Genomic DNA, 12,500 nt, shown 5'->3' on the forward strand with positions numbered 1-12,500 from the left:
TTTAGGGAATAAAAGGCCTTAAGTTTTATAAGTTTAAGTTTAAAGTTTTCTTAAGGCTATAAAGCCAAAGTGTGCATCAAATTAAAGGACAATATTTGTGGTCCACAAAGAGACCAGACAAATGTCTATAGCCCCAGCAGTCAGAATCACGCAGAGAGAAAACTCTGGAACTGTGGGGAAGAAATTGAGCACAATGCACAAATACATTACAGGAGCCATGATGTATTTAATTGATGACTGTGATTTTCTTGTGATTTTTGATAAATTAAATGTTTGCTCATTCGAATGTCTGCACTAATAGGGAATTCTTTTTGAAATTCTGAAAATAAAATACTTGAGTATCTTCATACAGACACACACACACATATACATCTATAACACAATTAACATTTACCAGTGACCTACAATATAGCCTTGATATATACACACACACACATACAGACACCCATCCCCAGCAGGCTGCGAATGCATATACAGTGAGGACTCTGACACTAAGTGCTTGTGATGTGTGGCTGACCTGCAGGTCACATAGATATTTGTTACTTTATAAAATAATAATAATAAAAACCCATATATACTAACATGTCCTCACTAAATCTCGCTCCAAGCTAGCGGGAGCTGTGAGCAAATGAAATGGATATGTCCTCTTTGTTTCTGAAAAGCAGCACTATGCTCTTATGCAGCTATGAATAAGGATGAGCCAAGTGGCCTAACAGTATGCAAAAGATAAAAATGCAGCTAAGGGAAAATATTAATGCATAATCGTATGGTCCGAGATCATTTATATATATGTACCCACTCCTGACATGGAGCTATATACAAAATACCCGTGTGATACTTAATCACACCAAGGACCATTTAGGCAATAAAAGGCCTCAAGTTTTACCAGTGCGACCCACAGGTCATTTACACAAACAGTTAACATTAGCATCTGAGATGAGGGGACACAGACTTTGGAAGGGCATGACAGCCAGAGTCAGTTCTGTTTGCACTCCTACCTGAGGCTATAAAGTCAAAGTGTGCATCAAATTAAAGGACAATATTTGTGGTCCACAAAGAGACCGGACAAATGTCTATAGCCCCAGCAGTCATAAAGCAACCCTCAAAAATATTAGGAGCATTATAGACTTTATGACAGTGATCTGTACAGGAGAGGCAGCCTGGGAAATGGCTACCACATCTAAGGAAGGCGGCAGGCATGGAAATTACCCACAGCTGATATGGGGACATTGGCCCTTCGATCATCGGATTAAATTATGATCTTCCATATTAATCTAGAGATTGGAAAAACTTGTATAATTACAGCTAATATTCATCTCGTGACTATCCAGCAGAAATCACTGCAAGAATGCACTTATAGAAATTTATTCACTAGGCATCTCAGTATCTTCCCCTCAGTTTAAATGCATTCTTGTCCCCCAACAGACTGGGAAGGCAGCTATCAGACAGCTGCAGCAGAGGTGTTAAGTGGGCACTTAGTCAAACAATACAAATGGCTTGCTCTTCCACAGACCAATGGCTGACTAGAATCACGCAGAGAGAAAACTCTGGAACAGTGGGGAAGAAATTGAACACAATGCACAAATACATTACAGGAGCCATGATGTATTTAATTGATGACTGTGATTTTCTTGTGATTTTTGATAAATTAAATGTTTGCTCATTCGAATGTCTGCACTATCAACTAATAGGGAATTCTTTTTGAAATTCTGAAAATAAAATACTTGAGTATCTTCATACAGACACACACACACATATACATCTATAACACAATTAACATTTACCAGTGATCTACAATATAGCCTTGATATATACACACACACACATACAGACACCCATCCCCAGCAGGCTGCGAATGCAAACACAGTGAGGACCCTGACACTAAGTGCTTGTGATGTGTGGCTGACCTGCAGGTCACATAGATATTTGTTACTTTATAAAATAATAATAATAAAAACCCATATATACTAACATGTCCTCACTAAATCTCGCTCCAAGCTAGCGGGAGCTGTGAGCAAATGAAATGGATATGTCCTCTTTGTTTCTGAAAAGCAGCACTATGCTCTTATGCAGCTAGGAATACGGATGAGCCAAGTGGCCTAACAGTATGCAAAAGATAAAAATGCAGCTAAGGGAAAATATAAATGCATAATCGTATGGTCCGAGATCATTTATATATATGTACCCACTCCTGACATGGAGCTATATACAAAATACCTGTGTGATACTTAATCACACCAAGGACCATTTAGGCAATAAAAGGCCTCAAGTTTTACCAGTGCGACCCACAGGTCATTTACACAAACAGTTAACATCAGCATCTGAGATGAGGGGACACAGACTTTGGAAGGGCATGACAGCCAGAGTCAGTTCTGTTTGCACTCCTACCTGAGGCTATAAAGTCAAAGTGTGCATCAAATTAAAGGACAATATTTGTGGTCCACAAAGAGACCGGACAAATGTCTATAGCCCCAGCAGTCATAGAGCAACCCTCAAAAATATTAGGAGCATTATAGACTTTATGACAGTGATCTGTACAGGAGAGGCAGCCTGGGAAATGGCTACCACATCTAAGGAAGGCGGCAGGCATGGAAATTACCCACAGCTGATATGGGGACATTGGCCCTTCGATCATCGGATTAAATTATGATCTTCCATATTAATCTAGAGATTGGAAAAACTTGTATAATTACAGCTCATATTCATCTCATGACTATCCAGCAGAAATCACTGCAAGAATGCACTTATAGAAATTTATTCACTAGGCATCTCAGTATCTTCCCCTAAGTTTAAATGCATTCTTGTCCCCCAACAGACTGGGAAGGCAGCTATCAGACAGCTGCAGCAGAGGTGTTAAGTGGGCACTTAGTCAAACAATACAAGTGGCTTGCTCTTCCACAGACCAATGGCTGACTGGAATCACGCAGAGAGAAAACTCTATGGAACTGTGGGGAAGAAATTGAGCACAATGCACAAATACATTACAGGAGCCATGATGTATTTAGTTGATGACTGTGATTTTCTTGTGATTTTGATAAATTATTTTATTTTGATATGCGGGGCGTGGCGGTAGCTTCCTCTGACTGACACATAAGAAAGCAATGTGTCCCTCACAGTGACACTGGGGGTGGGGTGTGTGGGGCTACGGGAGGCAGGGGTGTGGGACGCAGTCAGAATGGTATATTAAGAGGAGACCTGCACATGTAAAGTCACTCTGCCTCTGCTTCCAGCGAGACCAGAGCTCCAGATTCTGTTGAAGATTTTACCTTTTGTTGAACAGCGTCTCAAGAATGCCTTCCAAGTCGTAAGTTATGGTGAATTTATTATTGCATTTGAATCTGGAGAAATTGTGGATGAACTTGTTCTACTTTACTGACACTGTGCAAAAGTCTCTGTCCACTGACTGCTATTGTTAAAACTTAAATTGCATCCATTACACAACTAAAAGTATTTTTTGAAGCAACTTAGTTTAAATATAAGTGTAGAATATTATTTTGTCATTTGCTGTGTTCAAAAATGGTTTATATTGCTGTATATATGTTGATGATGACTGAAATGTGTATTTATTCAACTAAAAGTAATGTATCAAATATAATCTTAATTCATGACTTTTTTATTTTTCTTTTTATCCCCAGTGCTTCCAGGAAGCATTTCCTGCTCTGCCCCGTGTGCAAGAAGACACAAGCAAACCTCTCAGTGCATCTGACTAAAGTGTGCATGAAGAGGTGTTCAAAAGAGGCTATCCAGGAAGTTATGCAGAAGGAAAAGCAGGATTCCTTTGAACTTCTGCAGTGGGGCAGGGACTTCAGCTACAGCCTCCTGCAGGAGATTTTTAATGACACTAATCCAATGAGCAGGTTGGTGGGAAAACTCTTTGATTTTTGATAAATTAAATGTTTGCTCATTCGAATGTCTGCACTATCAACTAATAGGGAATTCTTTTTGAAATTCTGAAAATAAAATACCTGAGTATCTTCATAGAGACACACATATACATCTATAACACAATTAACATTTACCAGTGATCTACAATATAGCCTTGATATATACACACACACACATACAGACACCCATCCCCAGCAGGCTGCGGATGCATACACAGTGAGGACTCTGACACTAAGTGCTTGTGATGTGTGGCTGACCTGCAGGTCACATAGATATTTGTTACTTTATAAAATAATAATAATAAAAACCCATATATACTAACATGTCCTCACTAAATCTCGCTCCAAGCTAGCGGGAGCTGTGAGCAAATGAAATGGATATGTCCTCTTTGTTTCTGAAAAGCAGCACTATGCTCTTATGCAGCTAGGAATAAGGATGAGCCAAGTGGCCTAACAGTATGCAAAAGATAAAAATGCAGCTAAGGGAAAATATAAATGCATAATCGTATGGTCCGAGATCATTTATATATATGTACCCACTCCTGACATGGAGCTATATACAAAATACCTGTGTGATACTTAATCACACCAAGGACCATTTAGGCAATAAAAGGCCTCAAGTTTTACCAGTGCGACCCACAGGTCATTTACACAAACAGTTAACATTAGCATCTGAGATAAGGGGACACAGACTTTGGAAGGGCATGACAGCCAGAGTCAGTTCTGTTTGCACTCCTACCTGAGGCTATAAAGTCAAAGTGTGCATCAAATTAAAGGACAATATTTGTGGTCCACAAAGGGACCGGACAAATGTCTATTGCCCCAGCAGTCATAGAGCAACCCTCAAAAATATTAGGAGCATTATAGACTTTATGACAGTGATCTGTACAGGAGAGGCAGCCTGGGAAATGGCTACCACATCTAAGGAAGGCGGCAGGCATGGAAATTACCCACAGCTGATATGGGGACATTGGCCCTTCGATCATCGGATTAAATTATGATCTTCCATATTAATCTAGAGATTGGAAAAACTTGTATAATTACAGCTAATATTCATCTCGTGACTATCCAGCAGAAATCACTGCAAGAATGCACTTATAGAAATTTATTCACTAGGCATCTCAGTATCTTCCCCTCAGTTTAAATGCATTCTTGTCCCCCAACAGACTGGGAAGGCAGCTATCAGACAGCTGCAGCAGAGGTGTTAAGTGGGCACTTAGTCAAACAATACAAGTGGCTTGCTCTTCCACAGACCAATGGCTGACTAGAATCACGCAGAGAGAAAACTCTATGGAACTGTGGGGAAGAAATTGAGCACAATGCACAAATACATTACAGGAGCCATGATGTATTTAGTTGATGACTGTGATTTTCTTGTGATTTTGATAAATTATTTTAATTTGATATGCGGGGCGTGGCGGTAGCTTCCTCTGACTGACACATAAGAAAGCAATGTGTCCCTCACAGTGACACTGGGGGTGGGGTGTGTGGGGCTACGGGAGGCAGGGGTGTGGGACGCAGTCAGAATGGTATATTAATTAAGAGGAGACATGCATATGTAAAGTCACTCTGCCTCTGCTTCCAGCGAGACCAGAGCTCCAGATTCTGTTGAAGATTTTACCTTTTGTTGAACAGCGTCTCAAGAATGCCTTCCAAGTCGTAAGTTATGGTGAATTTATTATTGCATTTGAATCTGGAGAAATTGTGGATGAACTTGTTCTACTTTACTGACACTGTGCAAAAGTCTCTGTCCACTGACTGCTATTGTTAAAACTTAAATTGCATCCATTACACAACTAAAAGTATTTTTTGAAGCAACTTAGTTTAAATATAAGTGTAGAATATTATTTTGTCATTTGCTGTGTTCACAAATGGTTTATATTGCTGTATATATGTTGATGATGACTGAAATGTGTATTTATTCAACTAAAAGTAATGTATCAAATATAATCTTAATTCATGACTTTTTTATTTTTCTTTTTATCCCCAGTGCTTCCAGGAAGCATTTCCTGCTCTGCCCCGTGTGCAAGAAGACACAAGCAAACCTCTCAGTGCATCTGACTAAAGTGTGCATGAAGAGGTGTTCAAAAGAGGCTATCCAGGAAGTTATGCAGAAGGAAAAGCAGGATTCCTTTGAACTTCTGCAGTGGGGCAGGGACTTCAGCTACAGCCTCCTGCAGGAGATTTTTAATGACACTAATCCAATGAGCAGGTTGGTGGGAAAACTCTTTGATTTTTGATAAATTAAATGTTTGCTCATTCGAATGTCTGCACTATCAACTAATAGGGAATTCTTTTTGAAATTCTGAAAATAAAATACCTGAGTATCTTCATAGAGACACACATATACATCTATAACACAATTAACATTTACCAGTGATCTACAATATAGCCTTGATATATACACACACACACATACAGACACCCATCCCCAGCAGGCTGCGGATGCATACACGGTGAGGACTCTGACACTAAGTGCTTGTGATGTGTGGCTGACCTGCAGGTCACATAGATATTTGTTACTTTATAAAATAATAATAATAAAAACCCATATATACTAACATGTCCTCACTAAATCTCGCTCCAAGCTAGCGGGAGCTGTGAGCAAATGAAATGGATATGTCCTCTTTGTTTCTGAAAAGCAGCACTATGCTCTTATGCAGCTAGGAATAAGGATGAGCCAAGTGGCCTAACAGTATGCAAAAGATAAAAATGCAGCTAAGGGAAAATATAAATGCATAATCGTATGGTCCGAGATCATTTATATATATGTACCCACTCCTGACATGGAGCTATATACAAAATACCTGTGTGATACTTAATCACACCAAGGACCATTTAGGCAATAAAAGGCCTCAAGTTTTACCAGTGCGACCCACAGGTCATTTACACAAACAGTTAACATTAGCATCTGAGATGAGGGGACACAGACTTTGGAAGGGCATGACAGCCAGAGTCAGTTCTGTTTGCACTCCTACCTGAGGCTATAAAGTCAAAGTGTGCATCAAATTAAAGGACAATATTTGTGGTCCACAAAGGGACCGGACAAATGTCTATTGCCCCAGCAGTCATAGAGCAACCCTCAAAAATATTAGGAGCATTATAGACTTTATGACAGTGATCTGTACAGGAGAGGCAGCCTGGGAAATGGCTACCACATCTAAGGAAGGCGGCAGGCATGGAAATTACCCACAGCTGATATGGGGACATTGGCCCTTCGATCATCGGATTAAATTATGATCTTCCATATTAATCTAGAGATTGGAAAAACTTGTATAATTACAGCTAATATTCATCTCGTGACTATCCAGCAGAAATCACTGCAAGAATGCACTTATAGAAATTTATTCACTAGGCATCTCAGTATCTTCCCCTCAGTTTAAATGCATTCTTGTCCCCCAACAGACTGGGAAGGCAGCTATCAGACAGCTGCAGCAGAGGTGTTAAGTGGGCACTTAGTCAAACAATACAAGTGGCTTGCTCTTCCACAGACCAATGGCTGACTAGAATCACGCAGAGAGAAAACTCTATGGAACTGTGGGGAAGAAATTGAGCACAATGCACAAATACATTACAGGAGCCATGATGTATTTAGTTGATGACTGTGATTTTCTTGTGATTTTGATAAATTATTTTAATTTGATATGCGGGGCGTGGCGGTAGCTTCCTCTGACTGACACATAAGAAAGCAATGTGTCCCTCACAGTGACACTGGGGGTGGGGTGTGTGGGGCTACGGGAGGCAGGGGTGTGGGACGCAGTCAGAATGGTATATTAATTAAGAGGAGACATGCATATGTAAAGTCACTCTGCCTCTGCTTCCAGCGAGACCAGAGCTCCAGATTCTGTTGAAGATTTTACCTTTTGTTGAACAGCGTCTCAAGAATGCCTTCCAAGTCGTAAGTTATGGTGAATTTATTATTGCATTTGAATCTGGAGAAATTGTGGATGAACTTGTTCTACTTTACTGACACTGTGCAAAAGTCTCTGTCCACTGACTGCTATTGTTAAAACTTAAATTGCATCCATTACACAACTAAAAGTATTTTTTGAAGCAACTTAGTTTAAATATAAGTGTAGAATATTATTTTGTCATTTGCTGTGTTCACAAATGGTTTATATTGCTGTATATATGTTGATGATGACTGAAATGTGTATTTATTCAACTAAAAGTAATGTATCAAATATAATCTTAATTCATGACTTTTTTATTTTTCTTTTTATCCCCAGTGCTTCCAGGAAGCATTTCCTGCTCTGCCCCGTGTGCAAGAAGACACAAGCAAACCTCTCAGTGCATCTGACTAAAGTGTGCATGAAGAGGTGTTCAAAAGAGGCTATCCAGGAAGTTATGCAGAAGGAAAAGCAGGATTCCTTTGAACTTCTGCAGTGGGGCAGGGACTTCAGCTACAGCCTCCTGCAGGAGATTTTTAATGACACTAATCCAATGAGCAGGTTGGTGGGAAAACTCTTTGATTTTTGATAAATTAAATGTTTGCTCATTCGAATGTCTGCACTATCAACTAATAGGGAATTCTTTTTGAAATTCTGAAAATAAAATACCTGAGTATCTTCATAGAGACACACATATACATCTATAACACAATTAACATTTACCAGTGATCTACAATATAGCCTTGATATATACACACACACACATACAGACACCCATCCCCAGCAGGCTGCGGATGCATACACAGTGAGGACTCTGACACTAAGTGCTTGTGATGTGTGGCTGACCTGCAGGTCACATAGATATTTGTTACTTTATAAAATAATAATAATAAAAACCCATATATACTAACATGTCCTCACTAAATCTCGCTCCAAGCTAGCGGGAGCTGTGAGCAAATGAAATGGATATGTCCTCTTTGTTTCTGAAAAGCAGCACTATGCTCTTATGCAGCTAGGAATAAGGATGAGCCAAGTGGCCTAACAGTATGCAAAAGATAAAAATGCAGCTAAGGGAAAATATAAATGCATAATCGTATGGTCCGAGATCATTTATATATATGTACCCACTCCTGACATGGAGCTATATACAAAATACCTGTGTGATACTTAATCACACCAAGGACCATTTAGGCAATAAAAGGCCTCAAGTTTTACCAGTGCGACCCACAGGTCATTTACACAAACAGTTAACATCAGCATCTGAGATGAGGGGACACAGACTTTGGAAGGGCATGACAGCCAGAGTCAGTTCTGTTTGCACTCCTACCTGAGGCTATAAAGTCAAAGTGTGCATCAAATTAAAGGACAATATTTGTGGTCCACAAAGGGACCGGACAAATGTCTATTGCCCCAGCAGTCATAGAGCAACCCTCAAAAATATTAGGAGCATTATAGACTTCATGACAGTGATCTGTACAGGAGAGGCAGCCTGGGAAATGGCTACCACATCTAAGGAAGGCGGCAGGCATGGAAATTACCCACAGCTGATATGGGGACATTGGCCCTTCGATCATCGGATTAAATTATGATCTTCCATATTAATCTAGAGATTGGAAAAACTTGTATAATTACAGCTCATATTCATCTCGTGACTATCCAGCAGAAATCACTGCAAGAATGCACTTATAGAAATTTATTCACTAGGCATCTCAGTATCTTCCCCTCAGTTTAAATGCATTCTTGTCCCCCAACAGACTGGGAAGGCAGCTATCAGACAGCTGCAGCAGAGGTGTTAAGTGGGCACTTAGTCAAACAATACAAGTGGCTTGCTCTTCCACAGACCAATGGCTGACTGGAATCACGCAGAGAGAAAACTCTATGGAACTGTGGGGAAGAAATTGAGCACAATGCACAAATACATTACAGGAGCCATGATGTATTTAGTTGATGACTGTGATTTTCTTGTGATTTTGATAAATTATTTTATTTTGATATGCGGGGCGTTGCGGTAGCTTCCTCTGACTGACACATAAGAAAGCAATGTGTCCCTCACAGTGACACTGGGGGTGGGGTGTGTGGGGCTACGGGAGGCAGGGTTGTGGGACGCAGTCAGAATGGTATATTAAGAGGAGACCTGCACATGTAAAGTCACTCTGCCTCTGCTTCCAGCGAGACCAGAGCTCCAGATTCTGTTGAAGATTTTACCTTTTGTTGAACAGCGTCTCAAGAATGCCTTCCAAGTCGTAAGTTATGGTCAATTTATTATTGCATTTGAATCTGGAGAAATTGTGGATAAACTTGTTCTACTTTACTGACACTGTGCAAAAGTCTCTGTCCACTGACTGCTATTGTTAAAACTTAAATTGCATCCATTACACAACTAAAAGTATTTTTTGAAGCAACTTAGTTTAAATATAAGTGTAGAATATTATTTTGTCATTTGCTGTGTTCACAAATGGTTTATATTGCTGTATATATGTCGATGATGACTGAAATGTGTATTTATTCAACTAAAAGTAATGTATCAAATATAATCTTAATTCATGACTTTTTTATTTTTCTTTTTATCCCCAGTGCTTCCAGGAAGCATTTCCTGCTCTGCCCCGTGTGCAAGAAGACACAAGCAAACCTCTCAGTGCATCTGACTAAAGTGTGCATGAAGAGGTGTTCAAAAGAGGCTATCCAGGAAGTTATGCAGAAGGAAAAGCAGGATTCCTTTGAACTTCTGCAGTGGGGCAGGGACTTCAGCTACAGCCTCCTGCAGGAGATTTTTAATGACACTAATCCAATGAGCAGGTTGGTGGGAAAACTCTTTAGCCTTTTTTACACATCTCACGTCTTTCTTCTGTATGACATTTACTAACAGTTTTTTTATTTACTTTATTCATTTGAAAGGTTGGTCCAGGAGCTGGAGCGTCGGCACATGGTGGTGATTGACAACCCCTCCCCAGCATGATGTATATAATTGAAGACTGTGATTTTCTTGTTAATTTAATAAATTAAATGTTTGCTCATTCGAATGTCTGCCTTATTAATTAATGGGTAATCAGGGTTCGATTGAGAAGAGGGAGCCTGAGAATCAGCTAGCACATCCAAGGAAGGCAGCAGGCGCACAAATTACAAACTCCTGACACAGGGAGGTAGTGACAAAAAATAACCATGCAGGACTCTGTCGAGGCCTTTTGGTCAAGATGTTAAATTATGATCTTCCATATTAATCTAGAGGTTGTATAACTGATATAATTACACCTCCAATATATTGTGTCAAATTAGAGTCACCATATGCTTCTTTCTTTCAATTATAAGCTACGGCCAGGTGCTGAGGAAAAAAAAAAAGTTTAAAATACTGATTATAAACCCAGTGGTTTTAGAGCAATGCAACAAAATATTAGGATATTCTCCTCTTGCTGCCAGGGCTTTTGTTTGATTGCTGGCAGTTTCACACCTCTGTTATGCACACAGACAGTTACCCATCCCCCAGCATGCTGCGAAAGCCAGACATCACACCTTGGTCCCAATAGATTAAAGTCCCAAAGCTGACTAGCCACTGCCGGACCTCCAGCCCAGGTAGAGGGGAGCCTGAACGGCCAGGACGGGTGGGCCCTCCTGATGTTGGGCCAGCTGAGGGGTGAGTCAGTGCGGTAGGCAAAGGGACGCATATGGCTCTGCGGAAACAGGTCCCTACCCAGTCCCAGCAGACTGGGAAAGACAGATTCAAACCAATGTCTGGCATGCAGATCACATATGTTTCACCACAAATAAAATGAATACAATATTTGTAGGGTTTAAAAAACATGATGACTAATAGGACCATTTAGGGAATAAAAGTCCTCAAGTTTTACCAGTGCGACCCACAGGTCATTTACGCAGGCTGTTAACATCAGCATCTGAGATGAGGGGACACAGACTTTGGAAAGGCATGACAGTCAGTTCAGAATCCTGAAACAGATGCCTGAAAGGAATCATGCTTTCATTTTACAGTTTGCAAGGGAATTAGCAAGATATCCATAGTAAAATCACAGACTTCAAAGCAATGTATTCAGTAAAAATAGCTCAACTGGTCAGGCCTGATCTGCAGCAGCATCAAAGATAATAGAAAATATACACAGGCAAATAACGCTGAAAACCTACAATATTTGCGGAGTTTAAAAAAAACATGATGACTAATAGGACCATTTAGGGAATAAAAGGCCTCAAGTTTAACCAGTGCGACCCACAGGTCATTTACGAAGGCTGTTAACATCAGCATCTGAGATGAGGGGACACAGACTTTGGAAAGGCATGACAGTCAGTTCAGAATCCTGAAACAGATGCCTGAAAGGAATCATGCTTTCATTTTACAGTTTGCAAGGGAATTAGCAAGATATCCATAGTAAAATCACAGACTTCAAAGCAATGTATTCAGTAAAAATAGCTCAACTGGTCAGGCCTGATCTGCAGCAGCATCAAAGATAATAGAAAATATACACAGGCAAATAACGCTGAAAACCTACAATATTTGCGGAGTTTAAAAAAAACATGATGACTAATAGGACCATTTAGGGAATAAAAGTCCTCAAGTTTTACCAGTGCGACCCACAGGTCATTTACGCAGGCTGTTAACATCAGCATCTGAGATGAGGGGACACAGACTTTGGAAAGGCATGACAGTCAGTTCAGAATCCTGAAACAGATGCCTGAAAGGAATCATGCTTTCATTTTACAGTTTGCAAGGGAATTAGCAAGA

This window comes from Brienomyrus brachyistius, unplaced genomic scaffold (genome assembly GCF_023856365.1).
Source record: "Brienomyrus brachyistius isolate T26 unplaced genomic scaffold, BBRACH_0.4 scaffold718, whole genome shotgun sequence".
Taxonomy (NCBI): Eukaryota; Metazoa; Chordata; class Actinopteri; order Osteoglossiformes; family Mormyridae; genus Brienomyrus; species Brienomyrus brachyistius.